The following is a 22,065-nucleotide window of genomic DNA, read 5'->3' on the forward strand; positions in this document are numbered from 1 at the left end:
GAAGGAGAATCACTTGACCCAGGAGGCAGAGGTTGCAGTGAGCCGAGATCACACTATTGCACTCCTACCTGGGTGACAGAGTGAGACTCCGCTGTCTCAAAAAGAAGAAGAAGCCGGGCGCGGTGGCTCACGCCTGTAATCCCAGCACTTTGGGGGGCTGAGGCGGGCAGATCATCTGAGGTCAGGAGTTCGAGACCGGCCTGGCCAACATGGCCAACCCCGTCTGTATTAAAAATACAAAATTAGCCAGGCGTGGTGGTGCATGCCTGTAGTCCTAGTTACTCGGGAGGCTGAGGCAGGAGAATTGCTTGAACTCAGGAGGCAGAGGCTGCAGTGAGCCGAGATCGCGCCACTGCACTCCAACCTAGGCAACAAGAGGGAGACTCTGTCTAAAAAAAAATAAGGAAAGAAGGAAGGAAGGGAGGGAGGGAAGGAGGAAGGGAGGAAGGAAGGAAGGAAGGAAGGAAGGAAGGAAGGAAGTCGCGTGCGGTGGCTCATGCCTGTAATCCCAGCACTTTGGGAGGCTGAGGCGGACGGATCACTTGAAGTCAAGAGTTCGAGACCAGCCTGGCCAACATGGTGAAACCCCGCCTCTACCAAAAATATAAACAATTAGCCGGGTATGGTGGTACATGCCTGTAGTCCCAGCTACTCGAGGGGCTGAGCCAGGAGAATCACTTGAAGCTGGGAGGTGAAAGTTGCAGTGATCCCAGATTGTGCCACTGCACTCCAGCATGTGTGACAGAACGAGACTCCATCTCAAAAAAAAAAAAAAAAAAAAAAAAATGGAAAACAAAAACCAGTTCAAGAGGAAAGTGAAAGAACTAATTGCTACATAGATTAAGTATAATTAAAATTTTTATGGTAGCAAACATAGGAAAATGCTCACTAGAAAAAAAAAAAATACCAAAAAACTTTTTCCATCAAACTGGCTAAAATAAAGCGTATGCTTAAAAAGATTTTATTGGGCTGGGTGTGGTGGCTCATGAGTCTGCAATCTCAGCACTTTGCGGGGCCAAAGCAGGAGGACTGCTTGAGATCAACAATTCAAGACCAGCATAAGCATCATAGTGAGACCCCCATCTCTACTTTAAAAAAAAAAAAAAAAAGTTAGCCCGGCATAGTGGCACGTGCCTATAGTCCCAGCTATTTGGGAGGCTGAGGTAGGAGGATCGCTTGAGCCCAGGAGTCCAGATTGTCGTGAGCTATGACAGTGCTACTGCACTCCAGCCTGAGCAACAGAGTGAGACTGTCTCAAAAAAGGTTTTTTTGTATACAGATATTTACTATAGCATTGGCTATCAGAATGAAAAACTGGGAGACAATCTAGATGTCCAATACAAGTAATGGGTTAGACAAAGAATGCTGTGGAGCTACCAAAAACCATGAAGTAGAAGGCCCTCAATAACCTGAAAGACATTCACCACATAGTCACTGAAAGGGGAAAACACACACTATTAGAAGTATGGGGTTTTTTTTTAAAAGCACACAAAAGAAGTATAATAGGTATGAGAATATATAAGGATATGTGTAATATATCTATAAAAATATCTCTATTCAATGCTGTAGAAGGACCAGAATACTACTGAATTTGCTGCTGAGGTAGATGGGATTATGAATGATTTTTGTTTCTTTTCAATTTTTTTTGAACTTTGCCAAATTTTCTGAGACATGATTATGCCTTATTCATTGTAGAGTTTTTCTTCTGATCACAAGGGTTATACAATAAATAATAAAACCAAACAAAAGTCCTTTGCTTGGGATCAATGTCATGTGAGAAAACCAAGATGAGATGTAGGTGTGCTCAGAATATCCAGGTTCCCCATCCAACATTTCCCTCAGCTAAACCAGCAGCTCCCCACTCTGTATTAGCGTCATTGGTGACCCTAGATCCACTGAATCAGACGAGAGCGATGTGGGCCACATCATCATCATTTTTTCTCTTTTTAAACTTTAATGTAATTTTTTAAATTGTGGTACAATATACATAAAATTCATTTTTTTTTTTTTTTTTAGATGGAGTCTTGTTGTGTTGCCCAGGTTGGAGTGCAGTGGCGTGATCTCGGCTCACTGCAGGCTCTGCCTCCTGGGTTCACGCCATTCTCCTGCCTCAGCCTCCCAAGTAGCTGGGACTACAGGGGCCCGCCGCCACACCCGGTTAATTTTTTTTGTATTTTTAGTAGAGATGGGGTTTCACCATGTTAGCCAGGATGGTCTCAATCTCCTGACCTCATGATCCGCCCACTTCAGCCTCCCAAAGTGCTGGGATTACAGGCATAAGCCACAGCGCCCGGCCCATTTTTTGCTTTTTTAAAGACAGAGTCTCACTCTGTCGCCCAGGTTGGAGTGCAGTGGTGCAATCTCGGCTCACTGGAACCTCCCCCTCCCTGGTTTCAAGCAATTCTCCTGCCTCAGCCACACGTGTAGCTGGGATTACAGGTGTGTGCCATCACCCCCGGCTAATTTTTGTATTTTTGGTAGTGACAAGGTTTCGCCATGTTGGCCAGGCTGGTCTCGAACTCCTGAGCTCAAGCGATCTACCCACCTTGGACTCCCAAAGTGTTGGGATTACAGGCGTGAGCCACCACACCCAGCCCATCTTAACTATTTTTTTTTTTTTTTTGAGACAGAATCTCGCTCTGTTGCCCAGGCTGGAGTGCAGTGGCGCAATCTTGGCTCACTGCAAGCTCCGCCTCCCGGGTTCACGCCATTCTCCTGCCTCAGCCTCCTGTGTAGCTGGGACTACAGGTGCCCGCCACCACGCCCGGCTAATTTTTTTTATTTTTAGTAGAGACGGCGTTTCACCGAGTTAGCCAGGATGGTCTTGATCTCCTGATCTTGTGATTCACCCGCCTCGGCCTCCCAAAGTGCTGGGATTACAGGCGTGAGCCACCACGCCCGGACCATCTTAACTATTTTTAAGTATATACATCAGTGGTATTAAATACATTTACAGCTGGGCGCGGTGGCTCACGCCTGTAATCCTAGCACTTTGGTAAGCAGAGGAGGGTGGATCACCTGAGGTCAGGAGTTCGAGACCAGCCTGACCAACATCGTGAAACCCCATCGCTACTAAAAATACAAAAATTAGCCGGCCTGGTCGCACGTGCCTGTAATTCCAGCTACTCGGGAGGCAGAGACAGGAGAATTGCTGGAACCTGGGAGATGGAGGATGCAGTGAGCCGAGATCAAGCCACTGCACTCCAGCCTGGGTAACAGAGCAAGAACCTGTCTCAAAATAAAATAAAATAAAATAAATGAGTAAATAAATAAATACATTTACACTGTTGTGTAACCATCACCACCACCCATCTCTGGAACTCTTTTCACCTTGCAAAACTAAAAACTCATTAAATAATACCCATTATTCCCATTAAATAATAACTTCCCATTCCCTCTACCCCCACCCCAGCCCCTGGCAACCATTATTCTACTTTGTCTCTATGAATTTGACTACTTTAGATACCTCATATAAGTGAAATCATACATTATTTGTGCTTCTGTCACGGGCTTATTTCGGTTAGCATAATGTCTTCAAGGTTCACCCTTACGAACCTTGTAGCATATGTCAGGACTTCCTTCCTTTTCAAGGCTGAGTAATACGCCATTGTATGGCTGATCCATTCCTCTATCAATGGACACCTGGATTGCTTCCACGTTTTAGCTACTGTGAATAATACTGATATGAACATGGTGAACAAGAATCTCTTCTAGACTCTGCTTTCATTTGCTTGGAGCATATATCCAGAAGTGGAATTGCCAGGCCATGGTAATTAGATTTTTAATTTTCTGAGGAACCACATACTGTTTTCCACAGTGGCTGTACCATTTTACATTCCCTCCAACAGTGTGCAAGCCTTCTGATTTCTCCACGTCCTCACCAACCCTTGTTACTTTCTGGTGCTTTCTGTTGGTTAGCCATTCTGATGGAAGTGAGGTGACCATTATTCACTTTTTTTTTTTTGAGACAGAGTCTCACTCTGTCACCCTGGCTGGAGTGGAGTGGCACTGGTCTTGAACTCCCAACTTCAAGGGATCCGCCCGTCTCGGTTGCCCAAAGTGCTGGGATTACAGGCGTGAGCCACTGTGCCTGGCCTCACCATTCACTTTTATCATTCACTTTTAAAGCTCCTCAGGTGATCCTAGTGTGTAGCCACCAGATGAGAACCTCTGAGCTATGTTTAACACATGTGAAAAATTATCTACATTTGGAGCCATAACAAAATGTCCTGTTTGTCATATGTACACTTTCCTGAACCTTCTCACCCTCTGTACTATGATTAAAAGGACAAATCTGTCATTAAGAGGGAAAAATCTCTAACACAACTATTTTAACTTCTATGTATTTCCTTCAGTAACATCATTTTACCAATAATTTTATAAATACCATACAGTCCCTTTGTTTACCAATTACATTTATTGATTCTTTTTTGAGATGGAGTCTCACTCTGTCGTCCAGGCTGGAATGCAGTGGCATAATCTCAGCTCACTGCAACCTCCGCCTCTTGGGTTCAAACAATTCTTGTGCCTCAGCCTCCTGAGTAACCGGGACTACAGGCGTGTGCCATCATGCCTGGCTAATTTTTTAATTTTTAGTACAGATGGGGTTTCCCCATGTTGGCCAGGCTGGTCTTGAACTCCTGACCTCAGGCGATCCGCCTGCCTTAGCCTCCCAAAGTGCTGGGATCACAGGTGTGAGCCACCATGCCTGGCCTACCGATTACCTTTAAAAAGCTAACTACTCCTCATCTTGGTCATTATCACAATTTTTATTTTGAGACAGATTCTTGCTCTGTTGCCCAGGCTGGAGTGCAGTGGTTTGATCATGGCTCACTGCAGCCTCAACCTCACAGGCTCAAGGGATCCTCCCATCTCAGTCTCCCGAGTAGCTGGGATTACAGGTGCACACCACTGTGCCAGGCTAATTTTTGCATTTTCTGTAGAGATAGGGTTTCACTATGTCACCCAGGCTGGTCTCGAACTCCTGGCCTCAAGTGATCTGCCCACTCTGGCCTCCCAAAGTGCTAGGATTACAGGAGCAAGCCACATTGTGCCTAGACCAAAAAAAAAAAAAAAAAAAAATTAAGACTGCGGTAGGTCCCTCTGCATAGCACAGCTTCTGCTTTCTTTGAGATGACCAACTCCTGGAACTCCTCTCTACCCTGCATCTTCCCTCCTCTGTAAATCTTTTCTGACTGTACCCCACGAGGAGCTCCTCCCTCTGGACCTTCTATACACTTGCAATAGGAACTAAACTTATTCCTCTTTTGTGTCCTCAGGGCCACAAACACAGCAGGCCCTCCACTGATTAGTGAATGAATAAATTAATGAATTCACTGCACTCAGTAAAGTGTTTTCTGGATGCGCCCACTCACTGGTGTCACCAGCTTCTGATGGCCACGTTTGTCCATGAAACACCAAAGTTACCCTTTGAAAACATACTGGAGGCTCTATCCTCACGTGCTGCTGATAGTGATATAGAATCGTACAGCTGTTCCGAGTAAGAAGTAATCTGGCCTTATTTATAATTAAAACTGCATTTTATGACTCACAAATTCTACTCATGTGTGTGTGTGTTCCCAAAGAAATTCTCATAGGGATCCACTGATAAGGGATACAAAGATATTTACCACATCATGTCTGAGGTGCAGAGTTGGAGACAATCTGGGGGTCAGAAGCGGGCAGGTAAAGTGTGGGGGATGTACCCACTGGGGTTCTCTGCAAGTTAGAAACAATACTAGATGAATACAGTCACATGAATGAACTTGGTAAAAAAAAGAAAACACAGTGAGCTCTAATACATTATTTATATAAGCTAAAAATACACACACAGGCTGAGTGCAGTGGCTCACACCTGTACTTCCAGCACTTTGGGAGCCAGAGGCGGGTGAATCACCTGAGGTCAGGAGTTCACGACCAGCCTGGCCAACATGACAAAACCCCATCTCTACTAAAAAATAAAAAAAATTAGCTGGGTGTGATTGTGCACGCCTATAGTCCCAGCTACTCAGGAGGCTGAGGCAGGAGAATTGTTTGAACCCTGGAGGCAGAGGTTGCAGTGAGTCGAGATAATGCCACTGCACACCAGCTTGGGCGACAGAGCAAGACTCTGTCTCAAACAAAACAAAACAAAACAAAACCCCACACACATACACAGAAACAAAAATGCTTCACAGGAACTTTTACAAACAAAAGGATACATACTAAATACATTTACAGGGGATAGGGAAACCAGAGTAGAGAAAGGGGATAAAGGAGAATAATTTAAAAAAAAAAAAAAAAAAAAAAAAAAGGCCGGGCACAGTGGCTCGTGCCTGTAATCCCAGCACTTTGGGAGGCCAAGGCAGGCGGATCATGAGGTCAGGAGTTCAAGACCATCCTGGCTAACACGGTGAAACCCCGTCTCTACTAAAAATACAAAAACAAAATTAGCCAGGTGTGGTGGTAGGCACCTGTAGTCCCAGCCACTCGGGAGGCTTAGGCAGGAGAATGGTGTGAACACGGGAGGCAGAGCTTGCAGTGAGCCAAGATCCCACCACTGCACTCCAGCCTGGGTGACACAGTGAGACTCTGTCTCAAAAACAAAAACAAAAACAACAAAAAAGGAAAATGTGGTTCTAAAAGGAATCCCTCCTCACTTTTTAAATAAAAAGCTTGCATTTCAAACACAAAGTGACAGATATATGTACCTCTGGTCCTACTAATGGGACACCAGCAAAAGCTATCTGATCGAGCCGGGCGCGGTGGCTCACGCCTGTAATCCCAGCACTTTGGGAGGCCGAGACGGGTGGATCACGAGGTCAGAAGATCGAGACCATCCTGGCTAACACAGTGAAACCCCATCTCTACTAAAAATACAAAAAAATTAGCTGGGTGAGGTGGCGGGCGCCTGTAGTCCCAGCTACTCGGGAGGCTGAGGCAGGAGAATGGCATGAACCTGGGAGGTGGAGCTTGCAGTGAGCCGAGATGGCGCCACCACACTTCAGCCTGGGCGACANAAAAAAAAAAAAAAAAAAAAAAAAAAAGCTATCTGATCTAGCCAAATCCAGGGAGAGCACTTCATCTGCATATTCAGCCCAGGATCACTTATAACTTAAAGAACCGTATTTCAAATTAGCCACCACACCTGGAATTTTTTTTTTTTTTAAACACAGAGTCTCACTCCGTCACCCAGGCTGGAGTCGAGTAGTGCGATCTCAACTCACCACAACCTCCGCCTCCTGGGTTCAAGCAAGTGGCTGGGACTACAGGTGCATGCCATCACGCCCCGCTAATCACACCTGGCTAATTTTTTGTATTTTTTGTAGAGACAGGGTTCCATCATGTTGCCCAGGCTGGTCTCAAACTCCTGGGCCCAAGCAATCCTCCTGCCTTGGCCTCCCAAATTGCTGATATTACAGGAATGAGCCATGGTGCCTGGCTAGAATCTTTTTTGGGAAGTGGAAAAGTGTACATTATAGAATTTACCATTTTAAACCATTTTTAGGTATACAGTTCAGTGCACTAATACATTCGTATTGAGCAACCATCACCAACACCCACCTCCAGGACTACTTCATTCCATACTGAAACTCTGTATCCAGCTGAAATTAACCATTTTAAAGTGAACAATTCAGTGTTGGCTGGGTGCAAAGCCTCATGCCTATAATCCCAGCACTTTGGGAGGCTGAGGTGGATTACTTGTGCCCAGGAGTTTCAGGCTATAGTGGGTTATGATCATGCCACTGCACTCCAGCCTGGGTGACAGAGCAAGACCCTGTCTCAAAAAAAAAGAAAAAAAAAAAGAAAACCAAAAACTCCAAAAAACAAACCCCCACAATCCAGTGGCATTTAGGACATGCACTTTTGTTTGTTTGTTTTTTAAGACAGAGTCTTGATCTATCACCCAGGCTGGAATGCAGTGGGTTCGATCTTGGCTCACTGCAACTTCCACCTCCCAAGCTCTGAGGCTAAGGCGATTCTCCTGCCTCAGCCTCCTGACTAGCTGGGATTACAGTCATGCACCATCACACCTGGCTAATTTTTTTGTATTTTTAGTAGAGACGGGGTTTCACCATGTTCCCCAGGCTGGTCTCAAACTCCTGACCTCAGCTTATCTACCCACCTGGGCCTCCTGAAGTGCTGGGATTATAGGCATGAGTCACCGAGCCCATCCTAATTTTTTATTTTTTTGTAGAGATGGGGTCTCGCTGTGTTACCCAGGCTGGTCTCAAACTCCTGGCCTCAAGTGATCCTCTCGGCTCAGCCTCCCAAGGTGGTGGGATTATAAGCGTGAGCCACTGAGCCTGGTTTTTTAATAAAAAAGGTTTTTTTGTTTGTTTTAATTTTAATATAGAGATAGCATCTTACTATGTTGCCCAGGCTGGTCTTGAATTCCTGGCTTCAAGTGATCCTCCCACCTCGGCCACCCAAAACGCTGGGAGTATAGGTGTGAGACACCATGGCTGGCAAAATTGTTTTCTTTTTTTTTTTTTTTTTTTTTGAGACGGAGTCTCGCTCTGTCACCCAGGCTGGAGTGCAGTGGCCGGATCTCAGCTCACTGCAAGCTCCGCCTCCCGGGTTCACGCCATTCTCCTGCCTCAGCCTACCGAGTAGCTGGGACTACAGGCGCCTGCCACCTCGCCTGGCTAAGTTTTTGTATTTTTAGTAGAGACGGGGTTTCACTGTGTTAGCCAGGATGGTCTCGATCTCCTGACCTCGTGATTCGCCCGTCTCGGCCTCCCAAAGTGCTGGGATTACAGGCTTGAGCCACCGCGCCCGGCCCAAAATTGTTTTCTTAATTTCATTTTCAAGCCCAGCATCTCTTTTCCTCCTACTGTAGACAAAAGTATACTGGGCTAAGAAAATGTCTACGTTAGGGGATGGTTTGTCAGCATAGCCCGGTATAGCATCCTGTACTGCTCGATTCTACCTGAAGTACATCTGCTCCTTTGTGAACCACTAAACTACACATGACTTGGGCTGCCTCTAAGTCCAGACCCCTGCCAATTCGTGCCTCTTATCTTCACTCTCTGTGACTGTGAAGCTTGGCTTGCCTCCTGTACTCTCACTGAGGTTCTGTTTTATCTTAACCATCTTTCTTTCTTTCTGATGGCAAACAGTGTCTGTGGCCACTCAGTCACCTCGCTTTCCTTTTCTACTTTCTCCATCTCTCTCTCTCTCTTTTTTTTTTGAGATGGAGTCTCACTCTGTCACCTAGCTGGAGTGTAATCGTGCAATCTCGGCTCACTGCAACCTTCGCCGCCTCAGTTCAAGCGATTCTCCCGGCCTCAGCTTCCCAAGTAAATTGGATTACAGGCACGCACCACCATACCCAGCTAATTTTTGTATTTTTAGTAGAGACAGGGTTTCACCATGTTGGCCAGGCTGGTCTCGAACTCTTGACCTCAGGTGATCCACCCACCTTGACCTCCCAAAGTGCTGGGATTACAGATATGAGCCACTGAGCCTGGCCACCCTCTCTCTCTTTTCTCTGCTAATTCTGCCCTTACAGCCTTCTCTTCTAGTTTTCTTAGAAAACAGGTCAAGCACACAGTTATCTTCTACAATTTTCATGTCCTAGACTCCCTTCAGCTATTTTGGTCACTGTTTGCTTTTACAGGTGTTTTGGTTATTTATAAGTTATGGCTATTATAGGAGCTTGACAGTGTCAAGTATGCAGCATTAGATAAACAGTGAGATTCTACTTAAGGTTTTTTGTTTTGTTTTGTTTTTTGATACAGTCTCCTGTCACCCAAGCTGGAGTGCTGTAGCATGATCTTGGCTCACTGCAACCTCAGCCTCCCGAGTTCAAGTGATTATCCTGTCTCGGCCTTCTGAGTAGCTGGGATTACAGGCATGCGCCACCATACCTGGCTAATTTTTGTATTTTTAGTAGAGACAGGGTTTCGCTATGTTGGCCAGGCTGGTCTCGAATTCCGCCCACCTCGGCCTCCCAAAGTGTTAAGATTACAGGCATGAGCCACCATGCCAACCCAAATTTTGTTGGTCAGTAATTACCAACTGTTACAGGGCTAAGGGAGTGAGACACAGTCCATGTCTTCTGTAAATTCATGACCAGGGCACACTTCTTCCACTCTCACACTGTTCCTTCTCACTCTAGTTGTACTACATAGGGAATTTTTTTTTTTAAGCTCTGTTACGTATCTATGACCGACTTAGATGTCTCCTCTTCAAAAGCTGTGTAGGAATATGAGGATAATAATTTTGAGCCAATGTGAAGTGAAAAAAAAAAAAATGTAAGTATCGGTAGCTTAAAACAACAGAATGGGGCCGGGCGCGGTGGCTCAAGCCTGTAATCCCAGCACTTTGGGAGGCCGAGACGGGCGGATCACGAGGTCAGGAGATCGAGACCATCCTGGCTAACACGGTGAAACCCCGTCTCTATTAAATACAAAAAAACTAGCCGGGCGAGGTGGCGGGCGCCTGTAGTCCCAGCTACTTGGGAGGCTGAGGCCGGAGAATGGCGTGAACCCGGGAGGCGGAGCTTGCAGTGAGCTGAGATCCGGCCACTGCACTCCAGCCTGGGTGACAGAGCGAGACTCCGTCTCAAAAAAAAAAAACAAACAAAAAAAAAAAAACAGAATGGACTAGAAAAAATTTTAATAACCTGTTTTATTGCCACTGACTCAAGAGGAAGCTTCATTAACACCCAAACACCCATAAAGGGGTACTGGCTGGTCCCCGAGGAAGCCAGATGGCATGAAGGCAGGCAGGCTTGCTGACTAGCTATTTCCTGCCCAAGCAGGCAGAGCTGGTTTTCCTTGTTTATTTCAGTGGTTACGCTTTCTCACCCCTAAAATTTCCCCACTCTTTGTCTTTAATATCCTTGCACATATCCTTCACATGCCTCCAAAGATCTCCACAAACCCAGTCCTGCCAAGGCCACATGCATTTCCCATCACCACATGCTGGTCAGCAATGAAGGGTGCCTTGGCAAGACAGGCTATATATAATTTCACAAGGCCTTGCCTGGGTTCAAATCCTGGCTCTGTCATTTACCAGCTGAGTGACCTCAGTAAGTCCCTTAGTCACTCTGTATCTCCATTTCCTCATCTGTAAAATGGGGAAATTTTATCTACCTCACAGGGGATTTAAGGATTGAGTTAATATTTGTAAAATACCTATAATTGGGCCTGGCCAATTAGATACGCGTCAGCACATAGGGAATCTTTTTCTTAAAAAAAGGTATCTATTAACCATCTGTGACTTAGATGTCTCTTCTTCAAAAGTTGGGTAGAAATACGAAGGTCATAATTTTGAGCTAATATGAAGTGAGTTTAATAGGCCAGCCAGTGTTTAGTCCGTCCCTGGGTCCATGCAACCCTGTTGTACAGATGAGAAAACATGCTCAAAGAGGCGAGGTAACTCTCCCAAGATTCCATGCCTGGCTGTGTGCATGACCTGCTGCAACCAGCATGAAACCTTGAGCAAGTTACTTTGCTTCTCTGAGCCTCTATAAAAACAAGAAAGAAAAACAGTCATTTTGTAACATGTGCATGTGTGGAGCAACTCTTCTTCCATCCTTCATGATGAGTGTGAGCCAGGGAAGTTCCTTCCGCTGTCTGCCCTGGGGGGTGACTGTTTGCCTCTGATCCACTGTACAAAACCAATACTAACCTGTTCATACATCTCACCTTTCCTGAGGAGCTAACAAGGGAGCTGTGGGACATAAAAAGATTAAAAGTCCTAATTTCAGGGGTGACAAGTTAGCAAGGTGAGTAGGAGCCAGAGCTGGTGGCATAAAGTGTTAATCTCAGGAGTTTGGATTTTGACAGGTGGGTGTGCTCGGTATTCTTGGTCTGCTCCTCCTTCCCTACCTGATCCTCTCTGCCCCACTTTTTGTCTCTGGAGTCAGGTCACTCTCTAAAGGCCTGGCCTCCAGGTCCTCTGGCTTCCATCTGAGTCCAGCCAAGAGAAAGAACCAGGAAGAGATCAGCGAGAAGGAAGAAAGGCCAAGGTGTTTATTCTCTGCCTTCTCTCCCTGCCAGGATGTGGTTCCGGCAGGAGCTGTGTTCCTTAACCAAGGTCACAGCTCCTTTGGAGGACCCCTCTCTCCCATGACCATAGCTTTTGCTAGGTTCCAGTGACACATCCCCACTCCATCATTGCACCTGGCATGGTGACACTATCTTGCCAGTCCCTGGGTGCTCCACCATCCCTTGTATGTTTCCTTTACTACTCACACTATTGTGAATAATCCCTTCATTAAAGAGTTTTTAATTAACCCTTTGAGTACACTGTTTCCTGCCTAGACCTTGACTAATGTAGGTAAGCAATAAGAACCACTGAACTGTTTTTTGTTTCTTTTTTTTTTTTTTTGAGATGGAGTCTTGCTCTGTCACCCAGGCTGGAGTGCAGTGGTGTGATCTTGGCTCACTGCAACCTCCGCTTCCCAGGTTCAAGCAATTCTCCTGCCTCAGCCTCCCGAGTAGCTGGGATTACAGGTGCCCGCCATCATGCCCAGCTAATTTTTGTATTTTTAGTAGAGACGGGGTTTTCCCATATTGGCCAGGCTGGTCTCGAACTCCTGACCTCTGGTGATCTGCCCGCCTCGGCCTCCCAAAGTGTTGGGATTACAGGCGTGAGCCACTGCGCCTGGCCTGAATTTTTTTTCTTTAATTTGGCAGAAAGATGTAGGTAGGATAGAGTTTAGGAGAAACTAGACACAGAGAACCAGTTAGGATATCAGGTAAGACATAAGAAGGGTCTAATGGAGTTCCCTCCATTTTAGAAATTAGAATAAAATGGAGCAGACAGTTATCACTAGGATTTGGGATTATCAGGGGGTGGGAGAGCCAAAAAAAAAAAAAAAAACCTGACCTATAGACCAACACCTCTCATAAACTTAGGCACAAAAATCCTCAATAAAATATTAGCAAATTAAATCTAGCAATGAGTTAAAAGGCAACACACTGGCCAGGTGTGGTGGCTCACATCTGTAATCCTAGCACTTTGGGAGGCCAAGGTGGGCAGATTACCTGAGATCAGGAGTTTGACACAAGCCTGGCCAACATGGTGAAATCCTATCTCTACTGAAAATACAAAAATTAGCCAGGCATGCTGGCATGTGCCTGTAATCCAAACTACCCAGGAGACTGAGGCAGGAGAATCGCTGGAACCAGGGAGGCAGAGGCTGCAGTGAGCTGATATTGCACCACTAGCACTCCAGCCTGGGTGACAGAGCAAGACTTCATCTCTTAAAAAACAAAACAAGGCCGGGCACAGTGGCTCACGCCTGTAATCCCAGAACTTTGGGAGGCCGAGGCAGGCAGATCATGAGGTCAGGAGATCGAGACCATCCTGGCTAACACAGTGAAACTCCGTCTCTACTAAAAAATACAAAAAATTGCCAGGCGCGGTGGCTCAAGCCTGTAATCCCAGCACTTTGGGAGGCCAAGACGGGTGGATCACGAGGTCAGGAGATCGAGACCATCCTGGCTAACACAGTGAAACCCCGTCTCTACTAAAAAATACAAAAAACTAGCTGGGCGAGGTGGCGGGCGCCTGTAGTCCCAGCTACTCGGGAGGCTGAGGCAGGAGAATGGCGTGAACCCGGGAGGCGGAGCTTGCAGTGAGCTGAGATCACGCCACTGCACTCCAGCCTGGACGACAGAGCAAGACTCCATCTCAGAAACAAACAAACAAAACAAAACAAAAAATCAATAATAAAAAATAAAATAAAATAAAATACACCATGACCAAGAGGGGTTTAATCCCAGGAATGCAAGGCTGACTCAACATTCTAAAATCAACTACTATTGGATAGGAGAATATGGGTTTTTTTTTTTTGTTTTGAGACAGTCTCACTGTGTCACCCAGACTGGAATGCAGTAGTGCGATCTCAGCTTACTGCAACCTCCGCCTCCTGGGTTCAGGTGATTCTCCTGCCTCAGCCACCTGAGTAGCTGGGACCACAGATGTGTACCACCACGCCTGGCTAATTTTTGTACATTTTGTAGAGAAGGGGTTTTGCCATGTTGGCCAGCCTGGTCTCGAACTCCAGGCCTCAAGCAATCCACCAGCCTCAGCCTCCCAAAGTGCTGGGATAACAGGAGCAAGCCACCGCTCCCAGCCTGGATAGCAAAATGTTTAACTGAAAAAAAAAGGCCAGGTGCAGTGGTTCACCTGTAATCCCAGTATTTTTGGAGGCCAAGGCAGATGGATTGCTTGAGGCCAGGAATTCAAGACCAGCCTGGTGAACATGGTGAAACCCTGTCTTTACAAAAAAACAAAAAAAAGCCAGGTGCAGTGGCACACACCTGTGACTACTCAGGAGGCTAAGATGGGAGCAACACTTGAGCCCGGGAGGTGGAGGTTGCAGTGAGCCATGTTTGTACCACTACACTTCAGCCTGGGCAACAAGAGCATGACCCTGCCTCAAAAAAATAAAAAATAGGCCAGATGCGGAGGCTCACACCTGTAATCTCAGCACTTCGGGAGGCTGAGGTGGGCAGATTGCCTGAGCTCAGGAGTTCACAACCAGCCTGGGCAACAAGGTAAAACCCCGTCTCTACTAAAACACAAAAAAATTAGCCGGGCATGGCAGCACGTGCCTGTAATCCCAGCTACTTGGGAGACTGAGGCAGGAGAATTGCTTGAACCTGGGAGGCGGAGGTTGCAGTGAGCCGAGCTCGCACCACTGCACTCCAGCCTGGGCAACAGAGTGAGACTCCGTTTCGAAAAAAAAAAAAATGTAAAAAAGTAATAAAATCAATTACTATAACTCACCATATTAATAGTCATTAGACAGCATTAGTTAGAAATACAAATTAAGGCCGGGCACAGTGGCTCAAGCCTGTAATCCCAGCACTTTGGGAGGCTGAGGAGGGCAGATCACCTGAGGTCAGGAGTTCGAGACCAGCCTGGCCAACATGGTGAAACCCTGTCTCTACTAAAAATACAAAAATTAGCAAGGCATAGTGGCGGGTGCCTGGTAATCCCAGCTGCTCGGAAGGGTGAGACTGGAGAATTGTGTGAAGTCGGGAGGCAGAGGTTGCACTGAACCGAGACGGTGCCACTGCATTCCAGCCTGGGTGACAGAGCAAGACTGTCTCAAAAACAAACAAACAAACAAAAAATTAAGGCTGGGTTCAGTGGCTCATGCCTGTAATCCCAGCACTTTGGGAGGCCAAGGCGGGCAGATCATCTGAGGTCAGGAGTTCGAGACCAGCCTGGACAACATGGTGAAATCCCGTTCCTACTAGGAAAAAAAAAAAAAAAAAAAAATTAGCCAGGTGTGGTGGTGCATGCCTGTAATCCCAGCTACTCAGGAGGCAGGGGCAGGAGAATCGTTTGAACCCAAGAGGCAGAGGTTGTATTGAGCTGAGATTGCGCCATTGCACTCCAGCCTGACCGACAGAGTGAGATTCTCTCTCTCAAAAAAAAAAAAAAAAAAGAAAGAAAGAAAGAAATACAAAATAAAACATATTAAATACACATTACAAGTCTGAAATTCAGAAAACCTGATATCAAATACTGGCAAGGGTAAGAAGCAACTATTCATTATTGATGAAAATGTAAAATAATATAGCCACTTTGGAAAAGTTTCCCATCTTACAAAGCTAAATAGATACCTATCATACAACCTAACAATCCTACTTCTAGGTTTAGTACTTAGCAAGAGAAATGAAAACTTATATTCACACAAAAACCTATACATGAAGGTCTATAGCAGTTTTATTCATAACTGCCACATCCTGTAATCAACACAATATCAACACAAATATCCTTCAATTGGTGAATAGATGAACAGTAGTATATCAATGCCAATGGAAACTACTCAGCGATAAAAAGAACATACTACGGATGTATGCCACAATGAACAAATCTCAAATGCATTCTGCTAACTGAAAGATGCCCTACTCAAAGGCACCATACTGTGTGATCCCATTTAAATGCCATAATGGAAAAGCAAAACTATAGGGACAGAGAATAGATTAGTGGTTGTCAAAGGTTGGAACTGGGGCCAAGTGTAGACAACAAAGGGGCATGGGAAGTTTTGCGGGGTGATGAAACTGTTCTATATCTTGTCTAGAGTGGCGATTACATGAGAGCATTTGTCAAAACTGATAGCACAGAATATACAGAAAAAGGATAAACTTCACTGTTCTGTAAACTATACTTCAATAAATATGACTGCCCCCACAAAAAAAAAAAAAAAAAAGACCCTGAAGTTCTAAGCCTAAGTGACAGAAACTGCAGCGTCCTTAAGAGAAACATGGAACCCAAAAGGCCTGACTGTTGAGACTTTGGTGTGGAAGCTGAGATTTGTGAATTGTTTTTTCCCAGACTGCCCGAACATCATCTTACCTTCTGTGTATCTAGTCTGTAGAGCCCCTGCTTCTGCCAAACTAGAGGCCACGACCCACTAGCTATCACAGGGGTGGGAGAAATCCAATCTGATAACTGTTTTTGTAAATAATTTTACAGGTATGATGGAACACAGTAGGTAATACTCCTTTTTTTTGGTTGCTTTTGTACCACCAACAGCAGAGCAGGTACAACAGAAGCCATATGGCCCACACAGCTTAAAATATTTAAAATTTGGAGGCTGGTGCAGTAGCTCACACCTGTAATCCCAATACTTTGAGAGGCTGAGGCAGGCGGATTGCTTGAGGCTAGGAGTTCAAGACCAACACATGAAACACCGTCTCTACTAAAAATACACAAATTAGCCAGGCTTCGGGGTGTGTACCTGTAATCCTAGCTACTCAGGAGGCGGAGGCAGAAGAATCACTTGAACCTGGGAGGCGGAGGTTGTAGTGAACAGAGATCACGTCACTGCACTCCAGCCTGGGCAACAGAGTGACTCTGTCTCAAAAAAAAAAAAAAAAAAATTTACAATTTGGCCCTTTACAGAAAAGATTTGCTGACCCCTGCCCTACGCTCTGTTATAAGGCTCAGGAACTCCAAGTGACACAGTATCGTCATGAAGGTAGCCAGGATTTTTTTTTTTTTTTTTTTTTTTTTGAGATGGAGTCTCACTCTGTCGCCCAGTCCGGAGCACAGTGACACAATCTGAGCTCACTACAACCTCTGCCTCCCGGGTTCAAGTGATTCTCCTGCCTCAGCCTCCCAAGCAGCTGGGATCATAGGCGTATGCCACCATGCCTGGCTAATTTTTGTATTTTTAGTAGAGATGGGGTTTCACCATGTTGGCCAGGCTAGTATTGAACTCCTGACCTCAGATGATCTGCCTGCCTTGGCCTCCCAAAGTGCTGGGATTACAGGAGTGAGCCACTGAGCCCGGCCAGTAGCCAGGATTATAGTAAAAGAAGGATCACTCACTGTGTGCGAGAAATCAGATTCTGAGAATTCTGGAGTCAGTGGATAACTTTAGAGGTCACTTGCTCATTAGGCAGCTTGTATAGTGGTCAGACCCTCAGCAGAAGGTGCCTAAGAATCCTTCTTTCCTGCCAACAGTCTTTATAATGTTGGTTTTTTTTTTTTTGAGACAGAGTCTCGCTCTGTTGCCCAGGTTGAAGTGCAGTGGTGCCATCTCGGCTCACTGCAAGCTCCGCCTCCCAGGTTCATGCCAGGCTCCTGCCTCAGCCTCCTGAGTGGCTGGGACTAAAGGCGCCCACCACCACACCCAGCTAATTTTTTGTATTTTTTTAGTAGAGATGGGGTTTCACCGTGTTAGCCAGGATGGTCTCGATCTCGTGACCTCGCGATCTGCCCACCTCGGCCTTCCAAAGTGCTGGGATTACAGGCGTGAGCCACCAGCCCGGCCTAATGTTGGGGTTTTAAAGTGCAGAGTTAAAACCTATATTTCCTGGCCAGGCATGGTGGCTTATGCCCAAATCCCAGCACTCTGGGAGGCCAAGGCGGGTGGATCACCTGAGGTTGGGAGTTCCAGATCAGCCTGACCAACATGGTGAAACCCCATCTCTACTAAAAATACAAAATCAGCCAGGTGTGGTGGTGCATGCCTATAATCCCAGCTACTTGGGAGGCTGAGGAAGGCAAATCACTTGAATCCAGGAGGTGGAGGTTGTGCTGAGCCGAGATCACGCCATTGCACTCCGGCCTGGGCAACAAGAGCGAAATTCTGTCTCAAAAAAAAAAAAAAACAACCCTGTATTTCCTAGCATTACTTGTAAAGAGGTGTGTCAAATGAGATAAATATAGAAGGTTTAGTTTGGTAGAATGTCTGGAAATGTTCTTTAAAGGAGGCAATCTCAACTGGCAGGAACTGTCACCCCTGCCCCTGTCTGTCTGGAATTACCACCAGGAGGTGACTTGAGGATAAAACACAATTTCTTGCAGATTTTGACACTGAAAAGATGTATCAGATGTTACCTGTACCCTCAAAGAACTCCATAGATCAGACAGGCACTTGAGCAAATCTATCATATGATATGACAGGCAGAGCAACAGAAACTTGCCTCTGGTGCAGAGAAGAGCACCATTAACTACAGGGGCTAGAGGCAGTGTACAGGCAGGAAAGACTTCCTGGAGGAGATGACATAACTCCCTATTACCCCTCTGCCCAGCCTCTGGCATTCACCATTCTACTTTCTGTCTCTGAATCTGACTACTCTAGGTACCTCACATAAGTGGAATCATACAGTATTTGTGCTTCTATGTCTGGCTGATTTCACTCAGCGTAATGTCCTCAAGGTTCATCCATGTTGTAGTATGTGTCAGATGTTCCTTCCTTTTATAAGGGCTGAATAATAATATTCCATCATGTGCAGATACCACATTTTGCTTATCCATTTATGTCAGTGAATGCTCGGGTTGCTTCTACATTTTACTATGTCCATAATGCTGCTATGAACTTGGGTGTACAAATTACAGTTTTTTGACCCTAAGTCCAGTACTTTAAATTTTCACTCTAATAAATTTCATTTAGTTTAATTTGAGTGACTGTTTACCGGCTGAGATAATTTTGGATATTTACTCACTGTCCCTACCAGTTTTGTGTCAGCTGAAAATCAGATCAGCATAACAACACCTCTTTTTGAGTAAACATTACGTGCCCCGTGCTTTACAGGCATCATCTGATTTAACAATTATAACTTCCAGAGGCAGGTGCCATTATTATTATTATCTTCATTTTACATATGAGGAAACTGAGGCTGCCATCATTTTCTGGATTAGTGATTTCAAGTACAGTAATTATAATTTCACAGAACTATACTAGCTCTCATTTCTCTTTTTGCCCAATGGGATGAGGGGCTACAAAAAACCCCCACAGCTCACATCTAAATAAATGATATTTATATTTGGCACTCCCCTCAAGGTTACCAATAATCCAGCAAGCATACTAAAAAAAACAAATTATTACCAAGAGCACAGTCAGAACTGACCATGATATCCACAAGGCCAACAACCAGACGTGTATAGGCACCTGACATAGAGTTAGGCCTTAATAAATGTTAGATGATGATGTCCTTTATAAATCCACACATCTTGCAGTGTTTGCCAGTTCTCTTTCCAGGTGTTCAGGGATCATTTCTTTGATGAGATGTTCTCACATTGTTCTGAGGAATCACCAGCATCAGGCTCAAACATCACAGATGTTGTGTATCTCCCATCATCGGGCACCTGCCTCTGCTCCACAATGCCTCAACGCTTACTGACAGTAGTTTATGAAGTATATCATGGTCAGCTGCTACTTTTCTAAGACCCATGGGATGTAATTCAAATTGATCAGAGGAAACAAACCCACTGGGCACTGGGTAGTCTACCTTCCCTGCACCTGGTCCTTCCAGCTGGGTCTCTGATGAAAGAGAAATATAGGAGTTGAATAGTTGTTTTCCCTGCCATGGTATCCATTATTCATCCTAAATACCTCTCAGTACATCTTCAAGAATACTTTTGATCGCCTGCCAGTTTTTTCTTTTTTTTTCTTTTTTTAAACAGAATCCCACTTTGTTGCACAGGCTGGAATGCAGTGGCATGATCTCAGCTCACTGCAACCTTCGCCTCCCAGGTTCAAGCAATTCCCCTGCCTCAGCCTCCCAAGTAGCTGAGATTACAGGCATGTGCCACCACGCCCAGCTAAATTTTGTATTTTCAGTAGAGACGGGGTTTTGCCAAGTTGGCCAGGCTGGTCTTGAACTCCTGGCCTCAAGTGATCCACCTGCCTCAGCCCCGCAAAGTGCTGAGAACACAGGTGTAAGCCACTGTGCCCGGCCTATCTACAGGTTTTTTCAAGTGTCATTACTTGTTCTGGGATTGTGTCTCCCTGATCCTATTAGCAGCAGCGAGCTCTTCAGAAACTTATAGATGAATGGAACCTGGGTGGTTCCATCTAAGCTTTTTAAAAATGTACCGTAATAGGCTGGGTGTGGTGGCTCATGCCTGTAATCCCAGCACTTTGGGAAGCCGAGGCAGGCAGATCACTTGAGGTCAGGAGTTCAAGACCAGCCTGGCCAACATGGTGATACTCTGTCTCTACTAAAAATACAAAAAATTAGCTGGGCACGGTGGCAGATGCCTGTAGTCCCAGCTACTCAGGAGGCTGAGGCACGAGAATCACTTGAACCCGGGAGGTGGAGGTTGCAGTGAGCCGAGATCGTGCCACTGCACTCCAGGCTGGGCAACAGAGTGAAACTCTGTCTTTTTTTTTTTTTTTTTTTGAGACGGAGTCTCGCTCTGTCACCCAGGCTGGAGTGCAGTGGCGCGATCTCGGCTCACTGCAAGCTCCGCCTCCTGGGTTCACACCATTTTTCTGCCTCAGCCTCCCAAGTAGCTGGGACTACAGGCGCCCGCCACCACGCCCGGCTAATTTTTTGTATTTTTAGTAGAGACGGGGTTTCACCGAGTTAGCCAGGATGGTCTATGATCTCCTGACCTTGTGATCTGCCCGCCTTGGACTCCCAAGAAACTCTGTCTTTTAAAAAAAGTGCCTGTTATAGTGTTTTCTCTGTGATTTTTTTTTTTTTTTTTTGAGATGGGCTTTTTCTCTTTCCCCCAGGCTGGGGTGCAGGGGGGAAATCATGGCTCACTGCAACCTCCGCCTCTGGGGTTCAAGCAATTCTCCTGCCTCCCAAGTAGCTGGGATTACAGACGCGTGCCACCACGCCCAGCTAATTTTTGTATTTTTTGTAGAGATGGGGTTTCACCACGTTGGCCAGGCTGGTCTTGAACTCCTAACCTTGTGAGATCTGCCTGCCTTGGCCTCCCAAAGTGTTAGGATTACAGGCATGAGCCACTGCGCCTGGCCTGACCATACTTTTTAAAATTACAAAATATGCTTTTTATGTCTCAGTGCCGGGTTTTTAAAAAGAACCATTAGAGACTTCTATAGACAAAGTTATAGCCTTGTAATACTATCTTTACCCTGCAAGTCACACAAATGCAGTAAATTGATTTTCAGCCAAAGCATTAAATCAATTCAGTGGGGAAAAAAAATTCTTCTTAAGAAATGGTGTTGGAACAATTGGATATCCACATGGCAAACAATTAACCTTAACCCCTCTTATATGCAAAAATTCATTCAAGACAGATCAAAGACCTAAATGTAGAAGCCAGAACCATAAAGCTTCTAGAAAAATACATCAGAGAGTACTTTTTGAAATCATAGGGTAAGGATTTCTCAGACAGGACACCAAAAGCACTAACTAATTGAAAACTGGATTTCAAAATTTAAAACAATTTCTGCTCATTAAAAGACATCATTAAAAAAATGAAAAGGCAAGCCACAGGCTGGGAAAAAACATGAGCTGAACATATATGTAACAAAGGACTTGTCTGCAGAACTCCTACAAATTAACAATAAAAAGATGAACCACCCAATTAAAAAAATTGTCGCCAGGAACAGTAGCTCATGCCTGTAATCCCAGCACTTTGGAAGGCTGAGGTGGGCGGATCACAAGGTGAGGAGATCGAGACCACCTTGGCTAACACACGGTGAAACCCCGTCTCTACTAAAAAGACAAAAAAATTAGCCAGGTATGGTGGCGGGTGCCTGTAGTCCCAGTTATTCGGGAGGCTGAGGCAGGAGAATGGTGTAAACCCGGGAGCTTGCAGTGAGCCGAGATCGTGCCACTGCACTCCAGCCTGGGTGACAGAGCAAGACTCTATCAAAAAAAAAAAAAAAAAAAGGGCCAG

The 22,065-nt window shown here is 45.5% G+C and overlaps 1 protein-coding gene across 1 annotated transcript in view; it reads right to left on the bottom strand.

Annotated features, from left to right (window-relative positions):
* The window catches only part of GFOD2 (glucose-fructose oxidoreductase domain containing 2), a 51,756-nt gene that overhangs the window by 13,060 nt on the left and 16,631 nt on the right, over nt 1-22,065 (bottom strand). The gene's annotated exons all lie outside the window — the stretch shown is intronic.

The sequence above is a fragment of the Theropithecus gelada genome, chromosome 20 (genome assembly GCF_003255815.1).
Source record: "Theropithecus gelada isolate Dixy chromosome 20, Tgel_1.0, whole genome shotgun sequence".
NCBI classification, from domain to species: Eukaryota; Metazoa; Chordata; class Mammalia; order Primates; family Cercopithecidae; genus Theropithecus; species Theropithecus gelada.